Source organism: Salvelinus sp. IW2-2015, linkage group LG5 (assembly GCF_002910315.2).
Source record: "Salvelinus sp. IW2-2015 linkage group LG5, ASM291031v2, whole genome shotgun sequence".
NCBI classification, from domain to species: domain Eukaryota; kingdom Metazoa; phylum Chordata; class Actinopteri; order Salmoniformes; family Salmonidae; genus Salvelinus; species Salvelinus sp. IW2-2015.
Window position 1 is genome coordinate 33159398 of NC_036844.1, and position 20978 is coordinate 33180375.

Here is a 20978-nt window from a genome sequence, read left to right on the forward strand (position 1 = left end):
TCATAGTTTTGATGTCTTCACTATTATTCTACAATGTAGAAAATAGTAAAAATTAAGAAAAACCCTGGAATGAGAAGGTGTGTCCAAACTTTTGATGGGTAGTGTATACTATAGCATCACGTGTATATTTTAATTTACACTTTAATTAATCCATTAAATAAATAATACTAGCACATCAAATTACGTTATTATTGTACACTAGCCTACTCCCCTATCGACACAGTAAATAATATTGCCTACGTGCTTTCGACAATACGTTATCAACTCTTTAACAACAACAAAATAATTCTCATTCATTTTAATCGGCGACCTTTGAGCGGTACGAAGGTGGCGTGGGAGGCGGTGAAAAAGTTTAACTTTTTCCAACGGCGACCGCTGAGCGATGACCAATCATATCGAGTGGTTCCCATGACGAATTTGACGCTATGCGATCCAAGGCTGGAGACTTTCTTCAACAAAGATGGCTGACACAAATACTATGATGGAAGCAAATGTAAGTGATTATAACGTAGTAACGAATCATGCAAAAACAATGTACAGTTGACATGAATATATAATGTAGAGACACACGAGTATGTATTTTTTTAAATCATAAACTTAATTTACGAAAATCGCGATTTAGCAAGCTAGCTGGCTAGCTTTATGGGTGTTGTGACATGAGTATGAAATTGTAATTCTGGTTGTTTAATGTTTTAGGGACTCCTGAAACAACCAGCAAACCAGGCTGTCTTCTTGTGAAACAGTGGATGTAAAGAATCTAGCTAGCTGAAGCATTTACTGCAAATTGAATGTACAATTTTGTAAGCTTGCCTTGCTGATATTTGCCATGCAATGCAGATAGATGAAATAACGTAGCTAGCTATGTTCTTGCTTATTGTGCAGTGGAGGATAAAAATACCTGTATGCCTATGGATTTGTAGCTAGGCATCTAGCCGAACTGTGTATGGACCCAAACGTTTGGTATACATATTAGTTCAGAATCTAGCGATCATTATTTTTTTTAACTAGGCAAGTCTGTTACCAAAAGTATTGTATTTACTATGAGGGACTACCTCGGCCGACGCTGGGCCAATTGTGGGCCGCCCAATCAAGATGTGATGCAGCCTGGATTCGAACCAGGTTCTGCGGTGACGCCTCTTGCAGTGTCTTAGACCACTGCGCCACTCTAGAGCCCTTCATAGATAGTTGTATCAACTTCAAAACAGTCTGAATGACATAAATGAAGCCTATGGATTGAGTAGAATATATAACTTTGTGCCAAGGATGCAAGTTGTATATACATGCAGGTATTACCATGCATGAGATCCCCACATTGTAGCCCATACATTTAATATATTCACTGGTCATGTACTCTACCTTGGCAAATAAAGGTGCAGTCAGGTATGAATGTCTTTTGAGATGATCCAATAGCAGGAGTATCACATTCCAGTCTTGTATTATGCTGTGTCTGCATGTATGTATTACAATTATACACAACAGTGTTCACCAATCTTGGTCCTGGGACATCAATGGTTACACATTGTAACTAATAGACTAGAAACTAGATTTAACTAGTTAGACTGATTTGTAATTCATATATACATACAGAAATATAATTTACAAAACAGTACACTACACTTCCTATGCATCATGTAATTACTCTAAAACCGGGTTTGCAGTCTCAATATCTAATGCCCTTCATCTGCATTGATCTGATAAACACAGGATAGGTGTAGTATTTCATCAAATGAGAGACTTAATTTCAACCAGTAGAGAATGTGAAACACTTTATTGAAAGCAGTTCATTACCAATACAAGTTCAATCTGTACTTCAATGCACATCTGTTATGCATTATAAAAACAGAGGAAGAAAGGTGGCGAGAGGTGTAAAAGACAAAGGGAAAGAGGTAAGAACATATGCTGTCTTCCCTGCTCCTATGATTAATGAATCACAGTGCAACCCAAATATTCTCTCAGTTCATCACAATTACATAAGTGTCTCTAGTCGGCCCAAAGGTTATCTTAAAAGCGGGTGAGGTAGCGATGATGGGACTGGGGGTTGGCATCCTCTCACATCAAAGCATCTGCAGATGTAGAGACAGATGGAGAGAGCATGTTTATGCCTTGTGTTTTTATTTTTTATTCTAACATTGTTAGTCATAATAATCAGGAGGTGAAATGCAAAGCTGACCTTGGATCATTAACTCTGATATTTCAATGTAAAGCAGCTCTTTAATAATACTTCCTGTTGACCTTACCTAGTGACCTCTCACCTCTTATCATGCTGTGCCCTCTATGTAGCCAGTTTAGATGCGGGAGGGGTTCACCGACACAGCCGATATAACCTAGAGGATTTAAGGAGAAGAGGAGAGAGGGATGAAGTGAAGGAGAGACTTATTGAGAAATTAAGAAACAGACTTCATTATAGTCAAATTACACCGCACTGAATATTAAGTTAATATTATCTCCATCCTCACTTTTAGGGACAGGAACTACACAAAAGTACCTGCCCTATCCAGAATAGCCTACTCTCTCACTGACAGTTGGGGCTACTATCCTTTCACCCTCCTCTATGGCTGTTAGCTAGCTACCTACAAATGCATTTGGAGTTTGTTTTTTACAGTGATAAATACAGGTGGTGATATTTCATTCACTTAGCTAGCTATACAGTATGTGAAGTTGGCTAGGTAACGTTAACTAGCTAGCCAACTAGCAGTTCATTTGAGTTAGCCTGCACTGTAGCTAGTTAGCTAATAATACATAGGTTTTTTTAAACATTTTTGAAATGTATTTACTTACTTGAATAGGTTCTCCCAGCCATGTGGCCAATTGGAAACAGGGCTGCAAAATMTGTCACCAGAACGTTTTAGAGGATATTACTATTGAACTATGTACCCATTTAATAACCAGACCTTCATACAAACTTGCTATGCTGAATTATTGACGCACAGTCGAACTGCTGCTATATGCTACCATCACGCCCACAAGCGAATCACAATGGGCGGCCTAAGCGGCACGCGGAAATTTACCGCTTTCTAGTGTACATTCACAGTCGCCATGTGTACGGTGTTTCCTCCGATACATTGGTGCGGCAGGCTTTCGGGTTAAGCGGGCATTGTGTCAAGAACCAGTGTGGCTTGGCTGGGTCGTATTTCGGAGGACGCACGGCTCTCGACCTTCGCCTCTCCCGAGTCCGTACGGGAGTTGCACTGATCGGACAAGACGGTAACTACCAATTGGGGAGAAAAAGGGATAAGAAACAAACAAAAAACAATTTTACATTTATACTTGATTGAGGTAGGGACATCCCAAGGATCCCGAATAGCACGGACCCTCTAGACATATTATTTTCTAGGCCATTAGCGATAACAGAAAATACACAAGCCGTAGGCTACACTATAGCTCAAGGTGGCTACATCGGGATGTCGGCTTGCACGGGGAAAACGGTACGTTTCTAAAAATGTATGGTTGATTCAATTAATARAAGGGCCATTCCGCTGAATCGGTGCCTTTTCCGTTCCCAGGACATTACATGCATGAAAAGTATCTGTATAATACATTCTATTATCAAGCAAAGTGTCCTGCACATTGTCCTAATTGCATTTTGAATATCCATAATGTACAACCTTAATAAAAACTACCTAGAACACTGAAAAAAATGGATTTTAGCCCGTCCCCACTACACTTCACCATTAAATATAATGATTAGAAACATTGAGAAATCTTTTTTTTAAATTATTGTGTGACTCTTTTTCCAATTTAGACATAAAATAAATTTTCTCAGCGGAAAGTCATAATATGTTAGTTAAAATACACATTTTAGTCGTGTTTTCACTCAGTCCTGTTACCCTGACACATTCCACCCTCTAAACTTTGGGACATTCCACAAGTCACATGATCAACAGGAAGTAGCATCATTTGAGTCCTGAAGGCCATGGGAAGACAAAGTAAGTTCTCTCACTCTTTTTATCATATTGTAAGTATGACTGAGAATGTCAATCTCAACGTACAGTCCTTTTTTTTTAAAGATAGTTTTGGGAAACCACTTGAAGGTGCTAAGTGTTCTCATGCTATTAACATTGATGCCATGTGGCTACATTTCATGTATTTGCTAATGCTATGCTAAAAACTCAGTCCTGTTACTTTCAGTCCTGTTACTTATATGAAGGGTAACAGGACTGAATAAGAGTAACAGGAGTGAGAAGTTTGAATAAAATAGCKATTTTAAATGTGTATCTGGTATATACATTMATTCATTATAATACTATTCTCTTGATTTTAAGTTTTACAGTTTGAATTACTGATGGTGTTTTCAGTTTTACAATGTGAACACATTACTTACAGGGAGCAAATCGATTAAGTGCTGCAGAAAAGCAGCGGCGCTATCATGCTCGACGCAATGCCGACCCAGAAAGGAGAGACAGATACTTAAAGAAGGAACAGCAGAAATACAGGTAGGATATAGCATCAGGCAGGAAGAAAACAGTCTAACATTTAGTAAGAGGGAAAAGCACAGACATCACAAAAAGTGGAGGGAGACTTACTATCGAATCAAGTCCAGGAAAGAAGCCCTAAAGCACCTCAAAAGCACCTCCAGATAGCCCCAATCTTTCACCAGACATAACTGTTAATCCAGAGCCAAGCAGTTCAAGGTCAGGATGAGAGTTAGTGCTAGTGTGTTAAATGGATTATGTGTAAAATGATTGATGGCTGGTTAATAGGGCATAGAGATAACATTTTACTGTAGCCACTTATTAATTTAACAACTATTGTAATTGTGATGAACTTGTGTGTTTTAGGCAAAGGATGAAGGGCTTAAAAGGAGGTGAAAGACATCAGAGAAGCACCGGGAACAAACTGAAGAGCTACAAAAGCAGCTACAGACACAAACCTGAAAAAAGGAGAGGTATAAGGAAAACATTCTGCGTATGAAACAGAATAATCCATCTCCATGTACAAAAGTTGACAAACAAATGAGACCGCTACCACGCTCTACAATGCAAAAGACCCTTCTCTTCCACGAGGCCTTAGTGGAGGACATCCGACAGAGGTACAGCAACTCACGGGGAGAAAGGGAAAGGCAACTCATCTCTAAGATAGTGACAGGAAAACTCCAAAAAATATAGGCTGCAACGTCTCTCCCAAAGTTCATTTGGGTTGTCAAAGAAAAGGTGGCTGATGAATGCGAAGAATGCAGAACTTAACTTAAACTACCAAAGGAAGAGAAACAGTAGGGTGGTAGATGGTTCATAAACAAAGTCCGAGATTTTTACACCATGGATGATGTCAGTCGACTAACGACTGGGAAGAGGCAGACCCCTCACCCAGAAGAAAATCAGAAGCGGTTCCTTTTGGACACAATGAAAAATCTACATATGAAGATTTTGGCAGAACATGATGGGTTTATCTCATACTCCCTCTTCTGCTCACTGAGCCCCTTTTGGGTTGTTCACCCAACTCTAAGTGACCAGGAGACTTGCATGTGCAAACTGCACGAAAACCTCAGTTTTATCATACAGAAACTGCACCACCTGAAGATAATCAACACTTTCAATCCTGATGAACTTCTAAAATCCGTCACATGCAACACGGAGTGCATGAAGTGCATGTATMGAGAATGRGSMGTGRYKYYYMKRCTCTRGTCCCGTCTCTGGCCAATACAATGATAAGAATGAAGTAACTTATGTCCAGTGGGCAACTGTGGATAAGGAGCACAATAATGACCCCAATGGCGGAACATTCAAAGTCACCATCAAAAAAGAGCTCCAGACCACCCAAGAGCAACTGCTGGAACAGCTGAACCTGATGCTGCGCAAGTTTAAGATGCACACTTACAACATCAAGAATCAGTTTACCCACTACAGGGCACTGAAACAAGGCTTCAAAGCACATGAATGCTTAATTCATGTTGACTTTTCTGAAAATGACCTCTGTAAGTACGCCACAGAAATACAGTCGGCCCACTTCAGAGCATCACACCAGCAGGCAACATTGCACACAGGTGTGCTTTATGTGCATACAACCCCCTGACTGGTGTCCTTCTGCACAGTGTCCCCCTCCAGACAGAAGGGCCCACCAGCAGTCTGGCAGCACTTGTCACCAGTGCTTGATTATGTGCAGAGTGCACATCCAGAGGTCTCCACTATCCATTTGTACAGTGATGGCCCTTGCACTCAGRACAAGCAGCGAGGGAATGTTTTCCTGTTTTGTACTGAGCTGTTCAGAAGAGGATTCACTGCTGGAACGTGGAACTTCTTTGAGGCAAACCATGGCAAGTGTGCCCCGGATGGAGTGGTAGGGCCCTGAAGAGGACGGCTCACGGTCTTGTCAGCAAGGGGACAGATATCCCTGATGTTCAGTAACCCTAGGCCATGGAGAGCTGACCTACAGTAACGTCAGCTGCTTGTTCACAGCAAGACAACATCTGAGCTGTTAGTGCTTTAATGAAAAGCATTTCACATTCAATCGACAGAAGGCTCCCACGACCACAGGAAATCAGTGGCAAAGTCCTGAGGTTGTTGGCAAATGGTGTGRGCTGAAGTACAACGGTCAACTGTACCCTGGCATCATCACAGACACAAACAACACATACGTCAAGGTTTGTTGTATGAACAGTATTGGGGCCAACAGGTTTTGCTGGCCAGCCCGCGAAGACATCCTTTGGTACCCGTTTCAAGACATCCTGTGTACCGTCCCACCAGCGAGGCAAGTCACAGCTCGTTACATGGAAACTGACAACGAAGAAACTAGACTGTTTCTTAGAAAAGGCAAGTTTTTGTTCATTATTTTATTGAAATTCTGTATGAAATACAATTTTGTTGTGTTTGCAAGTGAATGTTTTGTTTATATGCAGAAAATAGTAATTTCAAGTTAATATTAGATACTGGTAGTCAATGTAGAGATATGAGGATCTGCTTCATATGCTCAGCTTTTTGTATTTGTTTTCTTTCTTGCCTTTTGAGAGGAATATGGAGAACCCATACTGTGCAGAGGCAGGAGCCTCACACACATGCTGCAGGGGGAGGAGTGATACTCACACCTTTCTCTCTCTCTCTTTCCACCGCCCATCCCACACACACACACACACACACACACACACACACACACACACACACACACACACACACACACACACACACACACACACACACTCATGCAGAAGCATGCACACACAATTGTTACAGCTTTTATGTTGCTATTTAGACTTAAGATATTTTTTGCCAAATATAATGACCTCTGTTTTATTTTTGTTTAATTGAAGGAAGTTCTGTGACATCCAGTTATTCTCACAAGCACTCATTCCTGTTTCTCAGTGGTCATTCCTGTGACCCAATGTTCATTCCTGTTACTTCATTGTTTTTTAGTAAAAAAAATAAAGATAAACCACCTATTTTTCAATTATGTTTGGTCCATCATTTAAACAGTTGTTTGATAAATCACATGATACATTTRTATCAAAAATCTGAGACGGTCTCCCTTAAAAAAAATGGCTTTGTGTTAAAAAAACAAACATTTTGCCTGCATATGTTGTGACTTTTTAGCGACAGATATATCTTTTTTGAACATGTAACCAATTTTCTTTAAAATACCCACTTTATTGAGGGAAAAAGAAAGAAACTAGTTGGCATGACTTTTAATTCATATTTAAACAGTTGTAAATGTTTTGGTAACAGGACGGAAAAAAATATATAGAATTGTCTGAGATTGACCATTACACATTTTGAATAGTTAAATGTGTGTTATTAGATAAAGAATGAAGTTTAATTTTGAAAAGTTACAACATGCAAATGGTACCGATTTGGCGGAATGGCCCATAAATATAAACTATTCACCTTATGACTTTCATTAACACGCAGGTGTCATGCAGACGTTAGTAAGGCATTGGTATCATGTCATGTCAGTTTGATGTTCAATGGTAGGCGACAGCCACACGGTGGTACGTTTTCCCAGGCTTAATTCTGGCACTTATCACCTCCCATACCAGCCTGTACAATGGTTTTCTGGACTGTTTCCTGAAGACTTACTGCCACAATGGGCTCCGTGCCTGACCTGGCCAACGTGGCTGGAACACTGTGCTCTTTGCCCGATACGGGGCCTGCCAGCAGCTCACCAGGAGAGACTTTGGGCTGGAGAACGTGTCTGACCTCAGGTTGGCAACACAGGATCTTTGTCTTTGCATTCTCGTCTCATCCCTCTCCCTTTCACTGTGTCTTCCCGTCTTACAAATAAGTCTTAATCTTCGTATGTTATTGTGTATTGCTGATGTTTCTCTTTTCTCTCCTGTGATCTCTCTCTAATCATCTTTAACCTCTGTCTGTCACAGTAGCCTGCAGTATACCCTGTCTGGCTCCCTGGCATTGGTCTTCTCCTCACTGGTGTTGTGTCTCAGAGAGCTGGTGAAGAGTCGTATGCAGGCCATGCATGAGATGAGGCTGGAGGGGAGACCTCCCTGGTGTCATGCATGTAAGCGTCGCAACTGTTCTCCAGTGACCTTATGGGACCGTACACATATTTGGGTAGGAGGTCATCTCTTATTCAAGCGCAATCAATTTCTTATCAAACCCAGTGCAAAAACGTGTAGTTGGTGAATGCAATATACCTTAGGTGAACCACCCATATAACCTGAGGGTCATAGTTGAAAGCACATTATGCAGAATGTACACTGAAGTGTGAAGTGTTGGTCCCATGTTTCATATCCTGAAATAAAAGATCACAGAATTTTTCCGAAACGCTTATTTCCCTCAAATTGTGTACACAAATGTGTTTACATCCCTGTTAGTGAGCATTTCTCTTTTGCCAAGATAATCCATCCACCTGACAGGTGTGGCATATCAAGAAACTGATTAAAAAGCATGATCATTACACAGTGCTGTGCTGGGGACAATAAAATGCCACGCTAAAATGTGCAGTTTTGTCACGCAACACAATGCCATAGATTGCTCAAGTTTTGAGGGAGCGTGCAATTGGCATGCTGACTGCAGGAATGTACACCAGAGCTGTTGCCAGAGAATTTAATGTTAATTTCTCTACCATAAGCCACCTCCAATGTTTTAGATTATTTTGCAGTACGTCCAACCGGCCTCACAACCGRAGACCACGTGTAACCACGCCAGCTCAGGACCTCCWRATCRGGCTTCTTCACCTGTGGGATCGTCTGAGACCAGCCACCCAGACAGCTGATGAAACCGAAGAGTATTTATGTCTGTAATAAAGCCCTTTGGTGTGGAAAGTCTCATTCTGATTGGCTGGGCCTAGCTCCCAAGTGGTTGTGCTTATGCCCTCCCAGGCCCACCCCTGGCTGCGCTCCTGCCCAGTCATGTGAAATCCATAGATTTAGGGCCTCATTTATTTATTTCAATTGACTGATTTCCGCATATGAACTGCAACTCAGTAAAATTGTTGAAATMGTTGTATGTTGCATTTATATTTTTGTTCAGTATATAATCCACTAGAAAGATGTTAATAGGTAATGGGTTGTGTGTTTGACTGTATTCTAGTGCACTATCCCCTGTCTTTCTTTCTCCCAGTTCCACCTGGTCAGTGGTGAGGGACATATTGAGGACGGATGGTCCTCTAGGCCTCTTCCAGGGAATGACCAGCACCTGGCTCTGAGAGGTGCCTGGACACTATGCATTTTTTTTTTTTGGGGGGGGGGGGTATGGGATCTGCAGAACCCTGGCCAGTCCAATGTTGACTTGGATGAGTCCAGCCCTTATTTGATTACCTGTTTTATTTTATTAGAATCGTTATGACGACAGCTAGTCTTCCTAGGACTCCACTGTAGGGATTCAACTTCTCATTTAGCTATTCAGCAAACTCCAGATGATATAGATCTAGTTTGTGGTACTGGTACAGCTTCACACAACTGATCGTATGTGTGTTATTTGTTTTTGTCTTTGATAGATGCTGTCCCACTCTTAATCAGTGGGGGAGTGGATTTTGGTTGGCAGTGTCAAATCCAGAATCTAGGTTCACTCCATGTCAGGCAAGCAGGCTGGGTTTCTCAGAACACTGATCGGTATCATAAGGACAGAAGGTGACATTTTCCTCCACATTATTTTTAATAATCTGATTCTACAGTTTATCCAAGGTCTTCTAAACTAGGTGCATTCTGTGAATCTCAAATGTAGTGTTAATCAGTAAACGTCTGATTGATTTATCGCCCAATTATTTCCTTTCATGTTGGCAGCTTTGTTTTCCCAGATAACAGAAATTAATTAACTCATTATCTACAGAAGATTAGGATTGTCCCCACATTTAATGTGATACAGTTTAGCAGTATGAGCTATTTAGTTTGTGATAGTAATAGCTTTGTCTGTCACAGCTTTCTAGTTTGAGCCCCTTTAGATTTCACATGTATGGGATTTTATGTATGCATGATGTGTTTGATGGTGTATTTCCTCTGTTCCATGTGTCCCTGCTTTGTATTCTGGTCTAACCCCCACTTCCCCTTCAACGGAGCTCTATTCCTGGCTTATGAGTGGACTAGAAGAGCCCTCCTCAACCGAACATCTGCATCCTGAGTTAGTTTGTAAGGATGGGGCAGAAGAGGTTTGTAAATTCAAATTCCCCAAAAATGCATTAACATCTACAAACCTCTAAAACTACATTGTTAATTTGTGTTAACCTCTGATCTTGTTTTGACCATGTTTTCTATGTCTGGGGTGTATTCACTAAGAACCAAATGTAATGAAAAGGGGAGGGACCTACCTGAATTTGTCCAATAGAAACATTTTTTTGTTTTTGCAAAACGTTTTCTGGTTTGGAGCAAACCGTTACCGTTGCAAAACATTTTGCAACATTTTGCTATGGTCTTTGTCTAATGAATACACCCCTGGTCAATAGGTCTAATGTCCAGCCACTGAACTTAATGAGTCAGTACACAACCAAAGGTCTCTATGCACTACAACAACTCTAACATTCCAGCCACTGGCCTGAGACAAGCTTTACACACTTTCACACAGGATATGTTGTGTTGTCAACTAGTTTAAAAAAAATGATCCTTCTATTTACAGTATATGTGTAAATAAAAGCTTTACGTATTACATTATATAGCTACAGCACAGCTCAACACTGTTATATTTTGTGTTATGTTTATTATTTTTTCTACATTAAATGTATGTTACATAAGTCAAGTGTTATCCCTCCTTTATCATGTCAGAAAGCAATGTTTTTAATGGACAACAATCAAATCAAATTGTACTTGTCACATGCGCCGAATACAACAGTGAAATGCTTACTTACAAGCCCTTAACCAACAATGCAGTCAAGAAATAGAGTTAAGAAAATATTTACTAAATAAACTAAAGTAACAAAATAAAATGACATAACAATAACAAGGCTATGAGGATACCGGTACTGAATCAATGTGTGGGGGTACAGGTTAGTCGAGGTCATTTGTACATGTAGGTGGGGGTAAAGTGACTATGCTTAGATATGTGTTGCATTGAACATCTGAATGTGATCCTAACCGGAAGTACAGTAAATGGATGTTAGGTAATGTGACCACTGTATTGAATTAGGTTTCTCTCTGTTTTTAAGTTGACTGTTAAAATTCTTCAAACCCCTTTTTTTCTCCGTTGTCAGCAGACAAACTGGTGGTCTGATATAGTCAGCGTGAAGACATGGTGGTCATCATTTAACTCAGCGTATCCTAAATACACATACAGCAACTGTCCACCAAGTTTGAACTTTGGGACAGATTCAAACCATATTCTTGGATAGATCAAATAAAATACTTTTCCACTGTAGTAAGAAAGCATGTTTGTTTCACTCAGTAAACATGGTTTTGTTGATCATATGAATCTACACAAGGTTTTCAATGTGAAGTAAAGCAACCAGGTTCCAGCAGAGGGCGCTCTCTCTCTGTCTCTCTCTGTCTCTCTCTGTCTCTCTCTGTCTCTCTCTCTGTCTCTCTCTCTGTCTCTCTCTCTCTCTCTCTCTCTCTCTCTCTCTCTCTCTCTCTCTCTCTCTCTCTCTCTCTTCTCTTCTCTCTCTCTCTCTCTCTCTCTCATCTCTCTCTCTCTCTCTCTTGTCTGCTCTCTCTCTCTCTCTCTCTCTCATCTCTCTCTCTCTCTCTCTCTCTCTCTCTTCTCTCTCTCGTCTCTCTCTCTCTCTCTCTCTCTCTCCTCTCTCTCTCTCTCTCTCTCTCTCTCTCTCTCTCTCTCTCTCTCTCTCTCTCTTCTCGCTCTCTCTGTGGGCGGTGGAAAGAGTGAGTGAGAGAGAGATGCTTTGACAGGCTTACAATTCCCCCTGGTGAATTGGGGATGTAGAGCAGAGGGGGATTCATTGGCCCATCCATTGTACACTGCTATAGCTCACCTGTGAAAGCTCCTGTTTATTTGACCACAACTTAACAGCAAATCAATTAAATGAAAGGCAGAGATTGGTGTGATACTGTAATATTATATGCTCTGTTTTCCCATCTGGATAGAGAGTTTATTCATTATTTTGAATTTATTCAGTTAAAATGTCAAGATGTAGTCACAATTAATGGACACAGACTTAACAGTAACAGTGGAATAACCAACTTCTACTCCTACTGTTACCCCTGTGATTACACCTATCTCTGTTACCCCTGTGATTACACCTATCTATGTTACCCCTGTGATTACACCTATATATGTTACCGCCTTGGATCTACACCTATACTCTGTTACCCCTGTGAATACACACCTATTATAGTTACCCTGCTGATTAGCAATTCCACCCTATATATGTTACCCCTGTGATTAACACTACCATTCTCTGTTACCCCCTGTGATTACACAATAAAAACTATATATTTACCCCTGTGGATTAACACCTATATATTACCCTCGTGATACAACGCTATCTCTGTACCCCTGGCAGGGGGATCGGTGGATGTGACGGCCGTTCAACACGGGACACACCCGCCTGCCGGACAGCGGTCGGCCCTGTGATTTACATCCTAATATTTACCTCCCTGTGATTACACCTATTGCTCTGTTACCCTTGTGATTTACAACACCTATCTCTGTTAACTGCCTGTTGATTAACACCTATCTCTGTTACCCCTGTGATTACACCTATCTCTCTTACCCCTGTTATTACACATATCCCTGTTACTTTCTTTGCACCACAGATCTGGGTTATTCCCAAGGCTTTTTGTACTTACTGCATTAATAAAAGGTCCTGTTTAATCCAGGCCATAGAATGTGACCACGTTATCTAATGGGTTGTCTTATCACCTCTGCTGTAAATGTCTCCTATGTTCTGATGCACAAACTGTTTGTGCCGTTTGGATTGTGCCGTTTGGATTCTCCACCACAGAGCCATGGTGCAAATGTAATATTTTACCGGATAGAAATCGGAAAATTAATATTTTTATGCAGCAGGGAAAAAAGTCTATTTGATAGGAATATGATAGGACTTCCTTACCTATGACAGAGATATATGTTTTATGCTGGAAGGAAGGTTCATGAAAATAAGGCCGGTGATATTCTCTGCTCTCTCTGTATAGAGGCCATACTGTACACCCTGTCAGAATATTAAGGTATGCTGGATCCATTTGCATGGACTCACTGTGAGGTTGGAAATCATTCTGTTTCCCTTGATATCATTGTTTCCATTTTGTGATGAGAACAATCCAACATAAAAACCCATTGTCTGTGACGCTCAAAAGTCACAGTGCGTTAAATATTCAGATTAATGCCATAATCCATCATTGCAGCCAAATAACATTTGTATTTGAGAGGGGAAACGGGTGGGGACAGAAAAACCACAATCTCACAATTGATTTGCTCAGAAGATAATTTGACTAGGCTTTTTTTCGCAGTGTGTGCCTACAGAATTGTGTTTGTGATATGAAAACCATTTTACTGCAACACCAGCCAAAATGGGTCTCTCCCTCCCGATGGGAGGTGTAATACACATGCAGAGCATGCAGAAAGTATTCAGACCCCTTGACGTTTTCCACATTTTGTTACGTTACAGCCTTATTCTAAAATGGATGAAATTGTTATTTTTCCCACACCAATCTACCCATAATGACAAAGCAAATGTAGGTTTTTAGATTTTTTTGCAAATTTATACAAAACTACAATTTTAAATTTACCCAAGTATTCAGACCCTTTACTCAGTACTTTGTTGAAGCCCCTTTGGCAGCGATTACAGCCTTTTTGGGTATGACACTACAAGCTTGGCACACCTGTATTTGGGGAGTTTCTCCCATTCTTCTCTGCAGATCCTCTCAAGCTCTGTCAGGTTGGGATAAGGAGGGTCGCTGCACAGCTATTTTCAGGTCTCTTCAGAGATGTTCAAGTCCGGGCCCTGGCTGGACCACTCAAGTACATTCAGTGTACATTCAGTGTCACAGAGCCACTCCTGCGTTGTCTTGGCTGTGTGCTCAGGGCCGTTGCCTCTCTATGTTAGTGATGGCTGTTTAACAGTCTGATGACCTTGAGATTGAAGCTGTTTTTCAGTCTCTCGTCCCAGCTTTGATGCACTGTACTGACCTCGCCTTCTGGATGATAGCGGGGTGAACAAGCAGTGGCTCGGGTGGTTGTTGTCCTTGATGATCTTTTTGGCCTTCCTGTGACATCGGGTGGTGTAGGTGTCCTGGAGGGCAGGTAGTTTGCCCCTGGCGTTGTGCAGACCGCACTACCCTCTGGAGAGCTTTGCGGTTGAGGGCGGTGCAGTTGCCGTACCAGGCGGTGATGCAGCCCGACAGGAAATTCTCGATTGTGCATCTGTAAAAGTTTGAGTGTTTTAGGTGACAAGCCAAATTTCTTAAGCCTCCTGAGATTGAAGAGGCGCTGTGTGCCTTCTTCACCAGGCTGGCTGTGTGGGTGGAACCATTTCAGTTTGTCCGTGATGTGTACAGTCCCTTGTGAGTCCGACTGTACGCTGAGGAACTTAAAACTTTCTACCTTCTCCACTACTGTCCCGTTGATGTGGATGGGGGGGGGGGGTGCTCCGTCTGCTGTTTCCTGAAGTCCACGATCATCTCCTTTGTTTTGTTGATGTTGAGTGAGAGGTTATTTTCCTGACACCACACTCCGAGGGCCCTCACTTCCTCCCTGTAGGCCGTCTCTTCATTATTGGTAATCAAGCCTACCACTGTAGTGTCGTCTGCAAACTTGATGATTGAGTTGGAGGCGTGCATGGTCACGCAATCATGGGTGAACAGAGAGTACAGGAGAGGGCTGAGAACGCACCCTTGAGGGGCCCCAGTGTTGAGGATCAGCGGGGTGGAGATGTTGTTTCCTACCTTCACCACCTAGGGGCGGCCCGTCAGAAAGTCCAGGACCCAGTTACATAGGGCAGGGTCGAGACCAAGGGTTTCGAGCTTAATGACGAGTTTGGCGGGTACTATGGTATTAAATGCTGAGCTGTAGTCAATGAACAGCATTCTTACATAGGTATTCCTCTTGTCCAGATGGGATAGGGCAGTGTGCAGAGTGATGGCGATTGCATCGTCAGTGGACCTATTAGGGTGGTAAGCAAATTGGAGTGGGTCTAGGGTATCAGGTGGGGTGGAGGTGATATGCTCCTTGCCTAGTCTCTCAAAGCACTTCATGATGACAGAAGTGAGGGCAACGGGGCGATAGTAATTTAGTTCAGTTACCTTAGCGTTCTTGGAAACAGGAACAATGGTGTCCATCTTGAAGCATGTGTGGACAACAGACTGGGATAGGGATTGATTGAATATGTCCGTAAACACACCAGCCAGCTGGTCTGCGCATGCTCTGAGGACGCGGCTAGGGATGCCGTCTGGGCCGGCAGCTTTGCGAGGGTTAACACGTTTAAATGTTTTACTCACGTTGGCCACGGAGAAGGAGAGCCCACAGGCTTTGGTAGCGGTTCGCGTCGGTGGCACTGTATTGTCCTCAAAGCAAGCAAAGAAGTTGTTTAATTTGTCTGGGAGCAAGACGTCGATGTCCGTGACAGGGCTGGTTTTATTTTTTTATTTTTTCAATCCATGATTGACTGTAGACCCTGCCACATACGTCTCGTGTTTGAACCGCTGAATTGCGACTCTACTTTGTCTCTATACTGGCACTTAGCTTGTTTGATTGCCTTACGGAGGGAATAGCTGCACTGTTTTGTATTCGGTCATGTTTCCAGTCGCCTTGCCATGATTAAAAGCAGTGGTTCGAGCGTTCAGTTTTGCGCGAATGCTGCCATCAATCCACGGTTTCTGGTTAGGAAATGTTTTAATAGTCACAGTGGGTACAACATCTGCGATGCACTTGCTAATAAACTCGCTCACCGAGTCAGCGTATACATCAATGTTGTTGTCTGAGACTATCCGGAACATATCCCAGTCCACGTGATCGAATCCTGGAGCGTGGAATCTGATTGGTCAGACCAGCGTTGGACAGACCTGAGCATGGGCATTTCCTGTTTTAGTTTCTGTCTATATACTGGGAGCAACAAAATGGAGTCATGGTCGGATTTTTCCAGTTTACATAGAGTCCAGTGAAGTTCTTTCAGGGCCGACGAGGTATCTGCTTGGGGGGGATATACACGGCTGTGACTATAATCGAAGAGAATTCTCTTGGATGATAATACGGTCGGCATTTGATAATAATAATAATGCGGTCGGCTACCGCCGGGGAGGCAGGATAGCCTAGTGGTTAGAGCGTTGGGCTAGTAACCGAAAGGTTGCAAGTTCGAATCCCCGAGCTGACAAGGTACGAACTTGTTATTCTGCCCCTGAACAAGGCAGTTAACCCACTGTTCCTAGGCCGTCATTGAAAATAAGAATTTGTGCTTAACTGACTTGCCTAATTAAATTAATTGTAAGGAATTCTAGGTCAGGTGAACAAAAGGATTTAAGTTCCTGTATGTTGTTGTGATTACACCATGAGTCGTTAATCATAAGGCATACACCCCCGCCCTTCTTCTTACCAGAGAGATGTTTGTTTCTGTCGGCGCGATGCATGAAGAAACTGGGTGGCTGTACCGACTCTGACAACATATCCCGAGTGAGACATGTTTCCGTGAAACAGAGAATGTTACAATCTCTGTCTCTCTGGAAGGCAACTTGTGCCCTAATTTTGTCCACCTTGTTATCTAGAGATTGGACATTGGCGAGTAATATGCTCGGGAGCAGTGGATGGTGTGCTCGCCTTCTGAGTCTGACCAGTAGGCCGCTCCCTCTGCTTCTCCTGCAGCGACCGCTTTGTTTTGGGTCGGCCTCTGGATTAAGATCCCATGTCCAGGGTGGAGGTCCGAACAAAGGATCCACTTCGGGAAAGACGTATTCCTGGTTGTAATATTGGTCATCGCTTTTATGTCCAATAGTTCTTCCCAGCTGTATGTAATAACACTTGAGATTTCCTGGGCTAACAATGTAGGAAATAATACATAAAATAACATATAACTGCATAGTTTCCTAAGGACCTGAAGTGAGGCGACCATCTCTGTCAGCGCCATTTTACTTCTTAAATACTATAGTATTCACTGTTGAGTTTTTTCAGACTTGTCATTCTGGACAACAAAGTCAAGGTATTGGAGTGGCCATCACAAAGCCCTGACCTCAATCCTATAGAACATTTGTGGGCAGAACTGAAAAAACGTGTGCGAGCAAGGAGGCCTACAAACCTGACTCAGTTACAACAGCTCTGTCAGGAGGAATGGGCCAAAATTCATCCAACTTATTGTGGGTGTCACGCCCTGACCTTAGAGATCCCTTTTATTCTCTATTTTGGTTAGGTCAGGGTGTGACTAGGGTGGGCAATCTATGTGTTCTATTTCTTTGTTGCCCTGGTATGGTTCCCAATCAGAGGCAGCTGTCTATCGTTGTCTCTGATTGGGGATCATACTTAGGCAGCCTGTTTTCCACCTTAGTTTGTGGGATCTTGATTTTGTTAGTTGCTGTATAGCCTGCAGAACTTTACGTTCGTTTTGTATTTTGTTGGTTTTTGGTGTTCATTTTAAATAAAAGTAAGATGTTCGCCTACCACGCTGCACCTTGGTCCAATCCATCTTTAAACTAAATGTAACAGTGGGAAGCTTGTGGAAGGCTACCCAAAACATTTGACCCAAGTTAAACAATTTAAAGGCAATGCTACCAAATACTAATTGAGTGTATGTAAACATCTGACCCACTGGGAATGTGATGAAAGAAATAAAAGCTGAAATAAATAATTCTCTGTACTATAATTCTGACATTTCACATTCTTAAAATAAAGTGATGATCCTAACTGACCTAAAACGGGGCATTTTTACTGGGATTAAATGTCAGGAATTGCGAAAAACTGAGTTTAAATGGATTTGGCTAAGGTGTATGTAAATTTCCGACTTCAACTGTAGATCGTGGCACAGACACGGTCTCAATAGGGATAGCTGAGCTGACTACACTGACTATGCTAGTGGCAGACTCCAGTAAGCTGGCAGGGTGGCTAACAGCCTGCTGCCTGGCCTGCACCCTATCTCTTTGTGGATCTAGAGGAGTTAGAGCCCTGTCTATTTTCATAGATAAGATGAGAGCACCCCTCCAGCTAGGATGGAATCCGTCACTCCTCAGCAGGCCAGGCTAGGTCCTGTTTGTGGGTGAGTCCCAGAAAGAGGGCCAGTTATCTACAAATTCTATATTTTGGGAGGGGCAGAAAACTGTTTTCAACCAGTGATTGAGTTGTGAGACCCTGCTGTAGAGCTCATCACTCCCCCTAACTGGGAGGGGGCCAGAGACAGTTACTCAAATGCCGACACATCTTTCTAGCTGATGTACATGCTGAAGCTATGTTGCGCTTGGCGACCTCTGACTGTTTCATCCTAACATAGTTTGTGCTGACGTGGATAACGATATCCCTATACTCTCTACACTCGCCAGTTTTAGCCTTAGCCAGCACCATCTTCAGATTAGCCTTAACGTCGGTAGCCCTGCCCCCTGGTAAACAGTGTATGATCGCTGGATGATTAGTTTTAAGTCTAATACTGCGGGAAGTGGAGTCGCCAATGGCTAGGGTTTTCAATTTGTCAGAGCTAATGGTGGGAGGCTTCAGCGTCTCAGACCCCGTAATGGGAAGAGGAGAGACCAGAGAAGGAGAGACTCGGACTCTGACTCATTGCTTAATGGGGAGAACCGGTTGAAAGTTTATGTCCGGTTGAGCATTCCTACAGCATTTCCTTCCAGAAGCCATGAGAAAATTGTCCGGCTGCAAGGACCGTGCGAGGGGATTTATACTACTATCTGTACTTACTGGTGGCACAGACGCTGTTTCATCCTTTCCTACACTGAAATTACCCTTGCCTAACGATTGCGTCTGAATCTGGGCTTGCAGCACAGCTATCCTCTCCATAAGGCGACCATTCTCCTGTATATAATGAGTACAGCGACTGCAATTAGAAGGCATAATGTTAATGTTACTACTTAGCTTCGGCTGGTGGAGGTTGTGTATAACCATGTCCACATAAAGTGTCCGTGGTGAAAAAGTTGAATGAAAAAAGTTGAGCGAGGGAAAAATATAAAACGGTAATTAAAAAGTAAAACACGTAAAGTTGGCAGGTAGCAAAGAAACGTTAGCAACAAACCACACAGCAGCACGTTAACAAGTCTACAAGTTGTGGCTCTGATGAGAGAAGCCATATCCTCTTTTAGGCTACTTCTCTGTTTAGCTAGCTCATCTTCAGGCGTGGTCATAGACAAGGCCTCAGACTCTGTAGCAGTGCTGGCCGCGGAAGACATTTTCGGTGTTCGAGTAGTTGGTTTGGCCTTCGACAATGTGTTGGTCGTAGCAGTTCTCTTTGGATTGGTCTTGCTCATGGTACCATAAAAAGTGATTAAAATAATATAACCAACTGATACATCTAACAGAAAAACTAACAGCGACTTTAAAATAAAAGTTTAATTGGGGACCTTTCTCAAACACGTCTTCTTACGTCACCCGACCGGAAGTCACCCAGTATTGTAGTATTATATAGTAAACTGTAGTATTATATAGTAAACTGTAGTATTTCTTCATGGGGGGGGGGGTCTACAGTAGTTTCAGCCGTTTATTTTATGACTGCTACATTAGGTTACCAGGGAGGTTACCAGGGAGGTTACCAGGGAGGTTACCAGGACATGGGCGCAGGCATACCAAAACAAGGGATTAGATTCTGGCCTCAGTGATCAATCTTCTCCTCCTCTGTCTCACATGGCCAGTGTCGTCCTGGGAGGACCATATTGAAACCTATGTTTGATACTGATGATCTCAGAAAGCCCTCGGTTGTTTCGGTAGTGTGTGTGTGCTGAGAGGCCATCAGAGTGAGACAGTGCTGCTGTCGGCTAGCTGCAGTGTGTAATGGCTCTATTGATCCCTCAGCCCTCTGTCATTACCGTCCCACATTTCCTGGGTATCCTTCTGTACTCCTGGGGCTGTTTGGTCAGTACACACAGGAGTGAAACCTGGGTAACCAGTACACATCACAGTTCAAATGACAATTTAAGAGACTTTGACTGTGACTTACAGTAAAACCAGAAACAGCACTACGGGTATTTCATGTTGTTGCGGGATCATTTAAATATCATACATTTAGCCATTTGGCGTGTTGTGACCTACCTAGCAGGTTTATATTTTATATATGGTTACATCACCACGCTTACTTCCTGGATATACCGCTCTCTGTTGTGAAATTGTTCATTGTGCATTGGTTTGGAAGGGTTATCTAAAAGTATATCATTGCTCAGTCACGCGTGGGCATATTACACAAACAGAACTTGTCCAACAGACTGTGCCATAATAGCCCACAATCAACATAGACATTTGTCCAACATAAGAAGATAATTGATCAAACAAATCTCCCTCGTGTAATCTTAACCTCTTAAAACCTGTGTATGTGCTCTGCTCTTGGCCACAAGCTGCTTAATATTCCCAGATACACCAACCCCTCTAAACCAGTGTAGACTAGAGAGAACGAGGGAGAGCTTCTGTGCACCCATGACAGCATATGCCAATTGTGGCAGTATGATCACTTGTCCCCACCCTCTCAGAATTGAGCAGCTCTCTCTCTCTTCTGTTTGTCGTCCCTTTTCTGTTTCGTGCCCC

General features: G+C 42.5%; 3 long non-coding RNA genes across 3 annotated transcripts; 2 read left to right on the forward strand and 1 right to left on the reverse strand.

The window, feature by feature from the left end:
• The first annotated feature begins 378 nt into the window (after positions 1–378).
• Positions 379–1402, forward strand: LOC139027786 (uncharacterized). Its single transcript, XR_011479952.1, has 2 exons — positions 379–493; positions 697–1402. It is a non-coding gene; the product is annotated as an uncharacterized lncRNA (long non-coding RNA).
• A 347-nt stretch (positions 1403–1749) lies between these two features.
• LOC139027785 (uncharacterized) lies at positions 1750–3000 on the reverse strand. The gene is made up of 3 exons (XR_011479951.1): positions 2779–3000; positions 2238–2324; positions 1750–2063 (listed from the first exon to the last, which is right to left on the reverse strand). It is a non-coding gene; the product is annotated as an uncharacterized lncRNA (long non-coding RNA).
• Positions 3001–3678: 678 nt separating this feature from the next.
• Positions 3679–7464, forward strand: LOC139027787 (uncharacterized). The gene is made up of 3 exons (XR_011479953.1): positions 3679–4433; positions 4779–6746; positions 6942–7464. It is a non-coding gene; the product is annotated as an uncharacterized lncRNA (long non-coding RNA).
• Positions 7465–20978: the final 13514 nt, after the last annotated feature.